The sequence below is a fragment of the Rutidosis leptorrhynchoides genome, chromosome 11 (assembly GCF_046630445.1).
Source record: "Rutidosis leptorrhynchoides isolate AG116_Rl617_1_P2 chromosome 11, CSIRO_AGI_Rlap_v1, whole genome shotgun sequence".
NCBI lineage: Eukaryota > Viridiplantae > Streptophyta > Magnoliopsida > Asterales > Asteraceae > Rutidosis > Rutidosis leptorrhynchoides.
In genome coordinates this window covers 30856413-30868435 of record NC_092343.1, presented here as the reverse complement: position 1 = coordinate 30868435, position 12023 = coordinate 30856413, and positions in this window count along the sequence as shown.

Below are 12023 nucleotides of genomic sequence, written 5' to 3'. Positions count from 1 at the left end.
ACACAGCTTTTAGATGTATGTACTATTGGTATATACACTCCAATGATCAGCTCTTAGCAGCCCATGTGAGTCACCTAACACATGTGGGAACCATCATTTGGCAACTAGCATGAAATATCTCATAAAATTACAAAAATATGAGTAATCATTCATGACTTATTTACATGAAAACAAAATTACATATCCTTTATATCTAATCCATACACCAACGACCAAAAACACCTACAAACACTTTCATTCTTCAATTTTCTTCATCTAATTGATCTCTCTCAAGTTCTATCTTCAAGTTCTAAGTGTTCCTCATAAATTCCAAAAGTTCTAGTTTCATAAAATCAAGAATACTTCCAAGATTGCAAGTTTACTTCCAAGTTTTCTAAATCCATTCCAAGTAATCATCCAAGATCAAGAAACCTTTATTACTTACAGTAGGTTATCTTTCTAATACAAGGTAATAATCATATTCAAACTTTAATTCAATTTCTATAACTATAACAATCTTATTTCGAGTGGAAATCTTACTTGAAATTGTTTTCGTGTCATGATTCTGCTTCAAGAACTTTCAAGCCATCCAAGGATCCTTTGAAGCTAGATCTATTTTTCTCATTTCTAGTAGGTTTATCCAAGGAACTTTAGGTAGTAATTATGCTCATAACATCATTCGATTCATACATATAAAGCTATCTTATTCGAAGGTTTAAACTTGTAATCACTAGAACATAGTTTAGTTAATTCTAAACTTGTTCGCAAATAAAAGTTAATCCTTCTAACTTGACTTTTAAAATCAACTAAACACATGTTCTATATCTATATGATATGCTAACTTAATGATTTAAAACCTGGAAACACGAAAAACACCGTAAAACCGGATTTACGCCGTCGTAGTAACACCGCGGGCTGTTTTGGGTTAGTTAATTAAAAACTATGATAAACTTTGATTTAAAAGTTGTTATTCTGAGAAAATGATTTTTATTATGAACATGAAACTATATCCAAAAATTATGGTTAAACTCAAAGTGGAAGTATGTTTTCTAAAATGGTCATCTAGACGTCGTTCTTTTGACTGAAATGACTACCTTTACAAAAACGACTTGTAACTTATTTTTCCGACTATAAACCTATAATTTTTCTGTTTAGATTCATAAAATAGAGTTCAATATGAAACCATAGCAATTTGATTCACTCAAAACGGATTTAAAATGAAGAAGTTATGGGTAAAACAAGATTGGATAATTTTTCTCATTTTAGCTACGTGAAATTTGGTAACAAATCTATTCCAACCATAACTTAATCAACTTGTATTGTATATTATGTAATCTTGAGATACCATAGACACGTATACAATGTTTCGACCTATCATGTCGACACATCTATATATATTTCGGAACAACCATAGACACTCTATATGCGAATGTTGGAGTTAGCTATACAGGGTTGAGGTTGATTCCAAAATATATATAGTTTGAGTTGTGATCAATACTGAGATACGTATACACTGGGTCGTGGATTGATTCAAGATAATATTTATCGATTTATTTCTGTACATCTAACTTTGGACAACTAGTTGTAGGTTACTAACGAGGACAGCTGACTTAATAAACTTAAAACATCAAAATATATTAAAAGTGTTGTAAATATATTTTGAACATACTTTGATATATATGTATATATTGTTATAGGTTCGTGAATCAACCAGTGACCAAGTCTTACTTCCCGACGAAGTAAAAATCTGTGAAAGTGAGTTATAGTCCCACTTTTAAAATCTAATATTTTTGGGATGAGAATACATGCAGGTTTTATAAATGATTTACAAAATAGACACAAGTACGTGAAACTACATTCTATGGTTGAATTATCGAAATCGAATATGCCCCTTTTTATTAAGTCTGGTAATCTAAGAATTAGGGAACAGACACCCTAATTGACACGAATCCTAAAGATAGATCTATTGGGCCTAACAAACCCCATCCAAAGTACCGGATGCTTTAGTACTTCGAAATTTATATCATATCCGAAGGGTGTCCCGGAATGATGGGGATATTCTTATATATGCATCTTGTTAATGTCGATTACCAGGTGTTCACCATATGAATGATTTTTATCTCTATGTATGGGATGTGTATTGAAATATGAAATCTTGTGGTCTATTGTTACGATTTGATATATATAGGTTAAACCTATAACTCACCAACATTTTAGTTGACATTTAAAGCATGTTTATTCTCAGGTAAATACTAAGAGCTTCCGCTGTTGCATACTAAAATAAGGACAAGATTTGGAGTCCATGTTTGTATGATATTGTGTAAAAACTGCATTCAAGAAACTGATTTCGATGTAACATATTTGTACTGTAAACCATTATGTAATGGTCGTGTGTTAACAGGATATTTTAGATTATCATTATTTGATAATCTACGTAAAGCTTTTTAAACCTTTATTTATGAAATAAAGGTTATGGTTTGTTTTAAAAATGAATGCAGTCATTGAAAAAAAAATGTCTCATATAGAGGTCAAAACTTCGCAACGAAATCAATTAATATGGAACGTTTTTAATCAATAAGAACGGGACATTTCAGTTGGTATCCGAGCGTTGGTCTTAGAGAACCAGAATTTTGCATTAGTGTGTCTTATCGAGTTTGTTAGGATGCATTAGTGAGTCTGAACTTCGACCGTGTTTACTTGAAAAATGATTGCTTAACAAATTTTGTTGGAAACTATATATTTTTAACATGTGAATATTATGTGATATATTAATCTCTTAACGCGTTTGATATTATGTGATAGATGTCTACCTCTAGAACAAGTCCCATTGACTCACCTAATAATAATAAAGAGTCAAATGTAAATTGGAATGATTCGTGGACTGATTCACAAGTTCCCGAAGAGGAACCGGAAGAAGAGTCGGAACCGGAAGAAGAATCGGAACCGGAAGAAGAATCGGAACCGGTGGGGGAAATAATAAAACGGTTAAGTAAAAGAAAATCCTCAACCAACCGACCAAGGTTAATTATGGTCAATGGTGTTTCCGCCAAAGAAGCAAAATATTGGGAGGATTACCAATTCTCCGATGAATCGGATTCCGACGAGAATTCCGATGATGTTATAGAAATTACCCCAACTGAATTTAAAAAGGCAAAAGAAACTAATAAGGGAAAGGGCATAAAAATCGAGAAATCTAATTCCAACCTCGATGAACTTTATATGTATCGTCAACCCCCGAAGTCCTTAAGTTGTAACAATGACCCGGGAACCTCTAAACCACCAGGTTTTTCTAAACCAATGTGGAAAATGATGGCCCGTATTAGGGGAACATCATATATCCCTAGAAACTTGGCAAAACGAACTAAAACCGAAGAAGAAGAAATAAGCGAGTCGGAATAAGATAGTTGTATTCGTGTGGTGTAATATATGTAATATAGTGTGCTTATGCTTTATGATATATGTAAAAATTGCTTGTATTAATAAGTATTTTTTTTTATGAATCTAACTCTTGTCTATTTTACAGTATAAAAACACAAAATGGATAGACAACCCAATATTTTAAGAGACCTACCCGGAGACATGATTGATGAAATCTTGTCTAGAGTCGGTCAGAATTCTTCAGCACAACTATTTAAGGCGAGATCAGTTTGTAAGACATTCGAAGAACGTTCCAAGAATGCCTTGGTTTATAAAAGGCTTTCGTTCGAAAGATGGGGGATATCACATTGGGAAATCCATAAGTTACGATGTGTTTACTTTGACGCATATATTGCGGGGAACCCAAATGCTATTTTACGCAATGGGTTAAGAAATTATTTTGACTCAATATATCCGAATATTGGACTTCGTGATTTAGAAAAAGCGGCTAACATGCAACATAAAGAAGCATGTTATGCTTACGGATTAGTAATGTTCGCTTCTCACCAAAGTGAGAACAAGAACATCGGGCTACAACTATTAAACAAAACGTTCTCACAAGTGACGGAGTCGGTAATTGGGGTAAGAAATGAGGTTTTTAGATTGTTATGGGACTGTTGGACATTACGTAACCCTCGTCCCTTTGACGACGTTACAACACGCTGTCTTATCAACGGCCATAACGGTTATGTTTCACAAGACCAAGGATGGGAAGTAATCCTAGTAAAACCAGAATGCAATGACTTGTTTCTGGACGTATGAATTACGTGTCTTTATTGCCTTTGCTGAATGACTTGTGTACTAGCTAGAATTATCTTCACAACCATCTTGTATCAAATTTATTGTGTGCTATATTTCATGCTATATGTAAAATAAGCGGTATTGTAAGTTTGTAAAATATTGTGTAAAAGTTTGAACGCGAAATATTATTATAATCTGTTTTTCATATAGAATTGTAGTAGTTGAATTGTATATTAGCTACTAAGTATGAACTTAACGGGTAGGTACTACCCGAATTTAAACTTATAAAACGCTAATATGAAGAAAAAGCTTTTATAAATGAGTTCATATTATGCTACGAAATACTATTAACTACTCTTAATATTCTGTATGATTAACTTGTTCCATTTGACTATTTTGAAGGAAATGGCACCGACTACTCGACACACCGTGAATATGAATGAAGAGGAATTCCGTACTTTTCTAGCTTCAAACATAGCCGCAGTACAGGCTGCGCTACATACCAACAATAACCTTGGATCTAGCAGTACAGGAAATCGTGTAGGATGCACCTACAAAGAATTCACTGCCTGCAAACCTTTGGAATTTGATGGAACCGAAGGACCAATCAGATTGAAACGGTGGACCGAGAAGGTCGAATCGGTGTTTTCCATAAATAATTGTACTGAAGAGGACAAAGTGAAGTACGCTACGCATACCTTCACAGGTTCTGCGTTAACATGGTGGAATACCTATCTAGAGCAAGTGGGACAAGACGATGCGTACGCACTATCGTGGTCAGCATTCAAGCACTTGATGAACGAGAAGTACCGTCCCAGAACCGAGGTCAATAAGCTCAAGACAGAACTTAGAGGGTTACGAACCCAAGGATTTGATATTACCACGTACGAAAGACGATTCACACAATTGTGCCTATTGTGTCCGGGAGCATTCGAAGATGAGGAAGAGAAGATTGACGCGTTTGTGAAAGGATTACCGGAAAGAATCCAAGAAGATATAAGTTCACACGAGCCCGCCTCCATACAACAGGCATGTAGAATGGCTCACAAACTAGTGAACCAGATTGAAGAAAGAATTAAAGAACAGACTGCTGAAGAGGCCAATGTGAAGCAAGTCAAAAGAAAGTGGGAGGAAAACGGTGATAAGAATCACCAATACAACAACAACAGCAATTACAACAATAATCGCAACAATTATCCCAACAATCGCAACATCAATCGCAACTACAACAAACGGCCCAACAACAACAACAACAACAACAACAACAACAACTACAACAATCATCCCAACAACAATAATAACCGCAACAACAACAACAATCAGAAGCAGTTATGCCAAAGGTGTGAAAAGTATCACTCGGGGTTCTGCACCAAATTTTGCAACAAGTGTAAAAGAAATGGTCATAGCGTAGCGAAGTGTGAGGTCTACGGACCAGGGGTTAATAGAACGAAAGGAACAAATGGTGTCGGAATGAGTAATGGAGGAGCAAGTAGTGTCGGAGCAAGTTATGCCAATGTAGTTTGTTATAAATGTGGAAAACCGGGCCACATTATTAGAAATTGCCCGAACCAGGAGAACACGAATGGACAAGGTCGCGGAAGAGTTTTCAATATTAATGCGGCAGAGGCACAGGAAGACCCAGAGCTTGTTACGGGTACGTTTCTTATTGACAATAAATCTGCTTACGTTTTATTTGATTCGGGTGCGGATAGAAGCTATATGAGTAGAGATTTTTGTGCTAAATTAAGTTGTCCATTGACGCCTTTGGATAGTAAATTTTTACTCGAATTAGCAAATGGTAAATTAATTTCAGCAGATAATATATGTCGGAATCGAGATATTAAACTGGTTAGCGAAACATTTAAGATTGATTTGATACCAGTAGAGTTAGGGAGTTTTGATGTGATAATCGGTATGGACTGGTTGAAAGAAGTGAAAGCAGAGATCGTTTGTTACAAAAATGCAATTCGCATTATACGAGAAAAAGGAAAACCCTTAATGGTGTACGGAGAAAAGGGCAACACGAAGCTACATCTTATTAGTAATTTGAAGGCACAAAAACTAATAAGAAAAGGTTGCTATGCTGTTCTAGCACACGTCGAGAAAGTACAAACTGAAGAAAAGAGCATCAATGATGTTCCCGTCACAAAAGAATTTCCCGATGTATTTCCGAAAGAATTACCGGGATTACCCCCACATCGATCCGTTGAATTTCAAATAGATCTTGTACCAGGAGCTGCACCAATAGCTCGTGCTCCTTACAGACTCGCACCCAGCGAGATGAAAGAACTGCAAAGCCAATTACAAGAACTTTTAGAGCATGGTTTCATTCGACCAAGCACATCACCGTGGGGAGCTCCTGTTTTGCTTGTCAAGAAGAAAGATGGTACATTCAGGTTGTGTATCAACTACCGAGAGTTGAACAAACTTACCATCAAGAACCACTACCCACTACCAAGAATCGACGACTTATTTTATCAACTACAAGGCTCGTCTGTTTATTCAAAGATTGACTTACGTTCCGGGTATCATCAAATGCGGGTGAAAGAAGATGATATTCCAAAGACTGCTTTCAGAACACGTTACGGTCATTACGAGTTTATGGTCATGCCATTTGGTTTAACTAATGCACCAGCTGTGTTCATGGACCTTATGAACCGAGTGTGTGGACCATACCTTGACAAGTTTGTCATTGTTTTCATTGATGACATACTTATTTACTCAAAGAATGACCAAGAACACGGTGAACATTTGAGAAAGGTGTTAGAAGTATTGAGGAAGGAAGAATTGTACGCTAAGTTTTCAAAGTGTGTATTTTGGTTGGAAGAAGTTCAATTCCTCGATCACATAGTGAACAAAGAAGGTATTAAGGTGGATCCGGCAAAGATAGAAACTGTTGAAAAGTGGGAAATCCCGAAAACTCCAAAACACATACGCCAGTTTTTAGGACTAGCTGGTTACTACAGAAGGTTCATCCAAGACTTTTCCAGAATAGCAAAACCCTTGACTGCATTAACGCATAAAGGGAAGAAATTTGAATGGAAGGATGAACAAGAGAAAGCGTTTCAGTTATTGAAGAAAAAGCTAACTACGGCACCTATATTGTCATTGCCTGAAGGGAATGATGATTTTGTGATTTATTGTGACACATCAAAGCAAGGTCTTGGTTGTGTATTAATGCAACGAACGAAGGTGATTGCTTATGCGTCTAGACAATTGAAGATTCACGAGCAAAATTATACGACGCATGATTTGGAATTAGGCGCGGTTGTTTTTGCATTAAAGACTTGGAGGCACTACTTATATGGGGTCAAAAGTATTATATATACCGACTACAAAAGTCTTCAGCACATATTTAATCAGAAACAACTGAATATGAGGCAGCGTAGGTGGATTGAATTGTTGAATGATTACGACTTTGAGATTCGTTACCACCCGGGGAAGGCAAATGTGGTAGCCGACGCCTTTAGCAGAAAGGACAGAGAACCCATTCGAGTAAAATCTATGAATATAATGATTCACAATAACCTTACTACTCAAATAAAGGAGGCGCAACAAGGAGTTTTAAAAGAAGGAAATTTAAAGGATGAAATACTCAAAGGATCGGAGAAGCATCTTAATATTCGGGAAGACGGAACCCGGTATAGGGCTGAAAGAATTTGGGTACCAAAATTTGGAGATATGAGAGAAATGGTACTTAGAGAAGCTCATAAAACCAGATACTCAATACATCCTGGAACGGGGAAGATGTACAAGAATCTTAAGAAACATTTTTGGTGGCCGGGTATGAAAGCCGATGTTGCTAAATACGTAGGAGAATGTTTGACGTGTTCTAAGGTCAAAGCTGAGCATCAGAAACCATCAGGTCTACTACAACAACTTGAAATCCCGGAATGGAAATGGGAAAACATTACCATGGATTTCATTACTAAATTGCCAAGGACTGCAAGTGGTTTTGATACTATTTGGGTAATAGTTGATCGTCTCACCAAATCAGCACACTTCCTGCCAATAAGAGAAGATGACAAGATGGAGAAGTTAGCACGACTGTATTTGAAGGAAGTCGTCTCCAGACATGGAATACCAATCTCTATTATCTCTGATAGGGATGGCAGATTTATTTCAAAATTCTGGCAGACATTACAGCAAGCATTAGGAACTCGTCTAGACATGAGTACTGCCTATCATCCACAAACTGATGGGCAGAGCGAAAGGACAATACAAACGCTTGAAGACATGCTACGAGCTTGTGTTATTGATTTCGGAAACAGTTGGGATCGACATCTACCGTTAGCAGAATTTTCCTACAACAACAGCTACCATTCGAGCATTGAGATGGCGCCGTTTGAAGCACTTTATGGTAGAAAGTGCAGGTCTTCGATTTGTTGGAGTGAAGTGGGGGATAGACAGATTACGGGTCCGGAGATAATACAAGAAACTGCCGAGAAAATCATCCAAATTCAACAAAGATTGAAAACCGCCCATAGTCGACAAAAGAGCTACGCGGACAGTAAAAGAAAAGATATAGAGTTTGAAATTGGAGAAATGGTCATGCTTAAGGTTTCACCTTGGAAAGGCGTTGTTCGATTTGGTAAACGGGGGAAACTAAATCCAAGGTACATTGGACCATTCAAGATTATAGATCGTGTCGGACCAGTAGCTTACCAACTGGAGCTACCTCAACAACTCGCGGCTGTACATAACACTTTTCACGTCTCAAATTTGAAGAAATGTTTTGCTAAAGAAGATATCACTATTTTGTTAGACGAAATCCAAATCAATGAAAAACTTCAATTCATTGAAGAACCCGTCGAAATAATGGATCGTGAGGTTAAGAGACTTAAACAAAACAAGATACCGATTGTTAAGGTTCGATGGAATGCTCGTAGAGGACCCGAGTTCACCTGGGAGCGTGAAGATCAGATGAAGAAGAAATACCCGCATTTATTTCCAGAAGATACATCAACACCTCCAACTGCTTAAAATTTCGGGACGAAATTTATTTAACGGGTAGGTACTGTAGTGACCCGAACTTTTCCATGTTTATATATATATATATATATATATATATATATATATATATATATATATATATATATATATATATATATATATTAAATGAAATTGTTATTTACATGATTAAGTGTTTCCAACATGTTAAACTTGTTAAGACTTGATTAATTGAAATAGGTTTCATATAGACAATTGACCACCCAAGTTGACCGGTGATTCACGAACGTTAAAACTTGTAAAAACTATACGATGACAAATATATGGTTATATATATATATAGTTAACATGATTTTATTATAAGTATGTATCTCATTAGGTATTTTAACAATGAGTTATATACATAAAAATGAGACTATTAATTTAAGAAACTCGAAAACGATATATATAACGATTATCGTTATAACAACGTCTTACTAGGTACATATGAATCATATTAAGATATTGATACACTTGGTTAATTATGTTAAATGATAAGTAAATATATTATTAAGTGTATTAACATTGAAATACATATGTAAAAATAAGACTACTAACTTAATGATTTCGAAACGAGACATATATGTAACGATTATCGTTGTAACGACATTTAACTGTATATATATCATACTAAGATATATTATATATCATAATATCATGATAATATAAAAATTTAATATCTCATTTGTTATAATAAACAATGGGTTAACAACATTCAACAAGATCGTTAACCTAAAGGTTTCAAAACAACATTTACATGTAACGACTAACGATGACTTAACGACTCAGTTAAAATGTATATACATGTAGTGTTTTAATATGTATTCATACACTTTTGAAAGACTTCAAGACACTTATCAAAATACTTCTACTTAGCAAAAATGCTTACAATTACATCCTCGTTCAGTTTCATCAACAATTCTACTCGTATGCACCCGTATTCGTACTCGTACAATACACAGCTTTTAGATGTATGTACTATTGGTATATACACTCCAATGATCAGCTCTTAGCAGCCCATGTGAGTCATCTAACACATGTGAGAACCATCATTTGGCAACTAGCATGAAATATCTCATAAAATTACAAAAATATGAGTAATCATTCATGACTTATTTACATGAAAACAAAATTACATATCCTTTATATCTAATCCATACACCAACGACCAAAAACACCTACAAATACTTTCATTCTTCAATTTTCTTCATCTAATTGATCTCTCTCAAGTTCTATCTTCAAGTTCTAAGTGTTCTTCATAAATTCTAAAAGTTCTAGTTTCATAAAATCAAGAATACTTCCAAGATTGCAAGTTTACTTCCAAGTTTTCTAAATCCAATCCAAGTAATCATCCAAGATCAAGAAACCTTTGTTACTTACAGTAGGTTATCTTTCTAATACAAGGTAATGATCATATTCAAACTTTAATTCAATTTCTATAACTATAACAATCTTATTTCGAGTGGAAATCTTACTTGAAATTGTTTTCGTGTCATGATTCTGCTTCAAGAACTTTCAAGCCATCCAAGGATCCTTTGAAGCTAGATCTATTTTTCTCATTTCCAGTAGGTTTATCCAAGGAACTTGAGGTAGTAATGATGCTCATAACATCATTCGATTCATACATATAAAGCTATCTTATTCGAAGGTTTAAACTTGTAATCACTAGAACATAGTTTAGTTAATTCTAAACTTGTTCGCAAATAAAAGTTAATCCTTCTAACTTGACTTTTAAAATCAACTAAACACATGTTATATATCTATATGATATGCTAACTAAATGATTTAAAACCTGGAAACACGAAAAATACCGTAAAACCGGATTTACGCCGTCGTAGTAACACCGCGGGCTGTTTTGGGTTAGTTAATTAAAAAATATGATAAACTTTGATTTAAAAGTTGTTATTCTGAGAAAATGATTTTTATTATGAACATGAAACTATATCCAAAAATTATGGTTAAACTCAAAGTGGAAGTATGTTTTCTAAAATGGTCATCTAGACGTCGTTCTTTCGACTGAAATGACTACCTTTACAAAAACGACTTGTAACTTATTTTTCCGACTATAAACCTATAATTTTTCTGTTTTGATTCATAAAATAGAGTTCAATATGAAACCATAGCAATTTGATTCACTCAAAACGGATTTAAAATGAAGAAGTTATGGGTAAAACAAGATTGGATAATTTTTCTCATTTTAGCTACGTGAAATTTGGTAACAAATCTATTCCAACCATAACTTAATCAACTTGTATTGTATATTATGTAATCTTGAGATACCATAGACACGTATACAATGTTTCGACCTATCATGTCGACACATCTATATATATTTCGGAACAACCATAGACACTCTATATGCGAATGTTGGAGTTAGCTATACAGGGTTGAGGTTGATTCCAAAATATATATAGTTTGAGTTGTGATCAATACTGAGATACGTATACACTGGGTCGTGGATTGATTCAAGATAATATTTATCGATTTATTTCTGTACATCTAACTGTGGACAACTAGTTGTAGGTTACTAACGAGGACAGCTGACTTAATAAACTTAAAACATCAAAATATATTAAAAGTGTTGTAAATATATTTTGAACATACTTTGATATATATGTATATATTGTTATAGGTTCGTGAATCAACCAGTGGTCAAGTCTTACTTCCCGACGAAGTAAAAATCTGTGAAAGTGAGTTATAGTCCCACTTTTAAAATCTAATATTTTTGGGATGAGAATACATGCAGGTTTTATAAATGATTTACAAAATAGACACAAGTACGTGAAACTACATTCTATGGTTGAATTATCGAAATCGAATATGCCCCTTTTTATTAAGTCTGGTAATCTAAGAATTAGGGAACAGACACCCTAATTGACACGAATCCTAAAGATAGA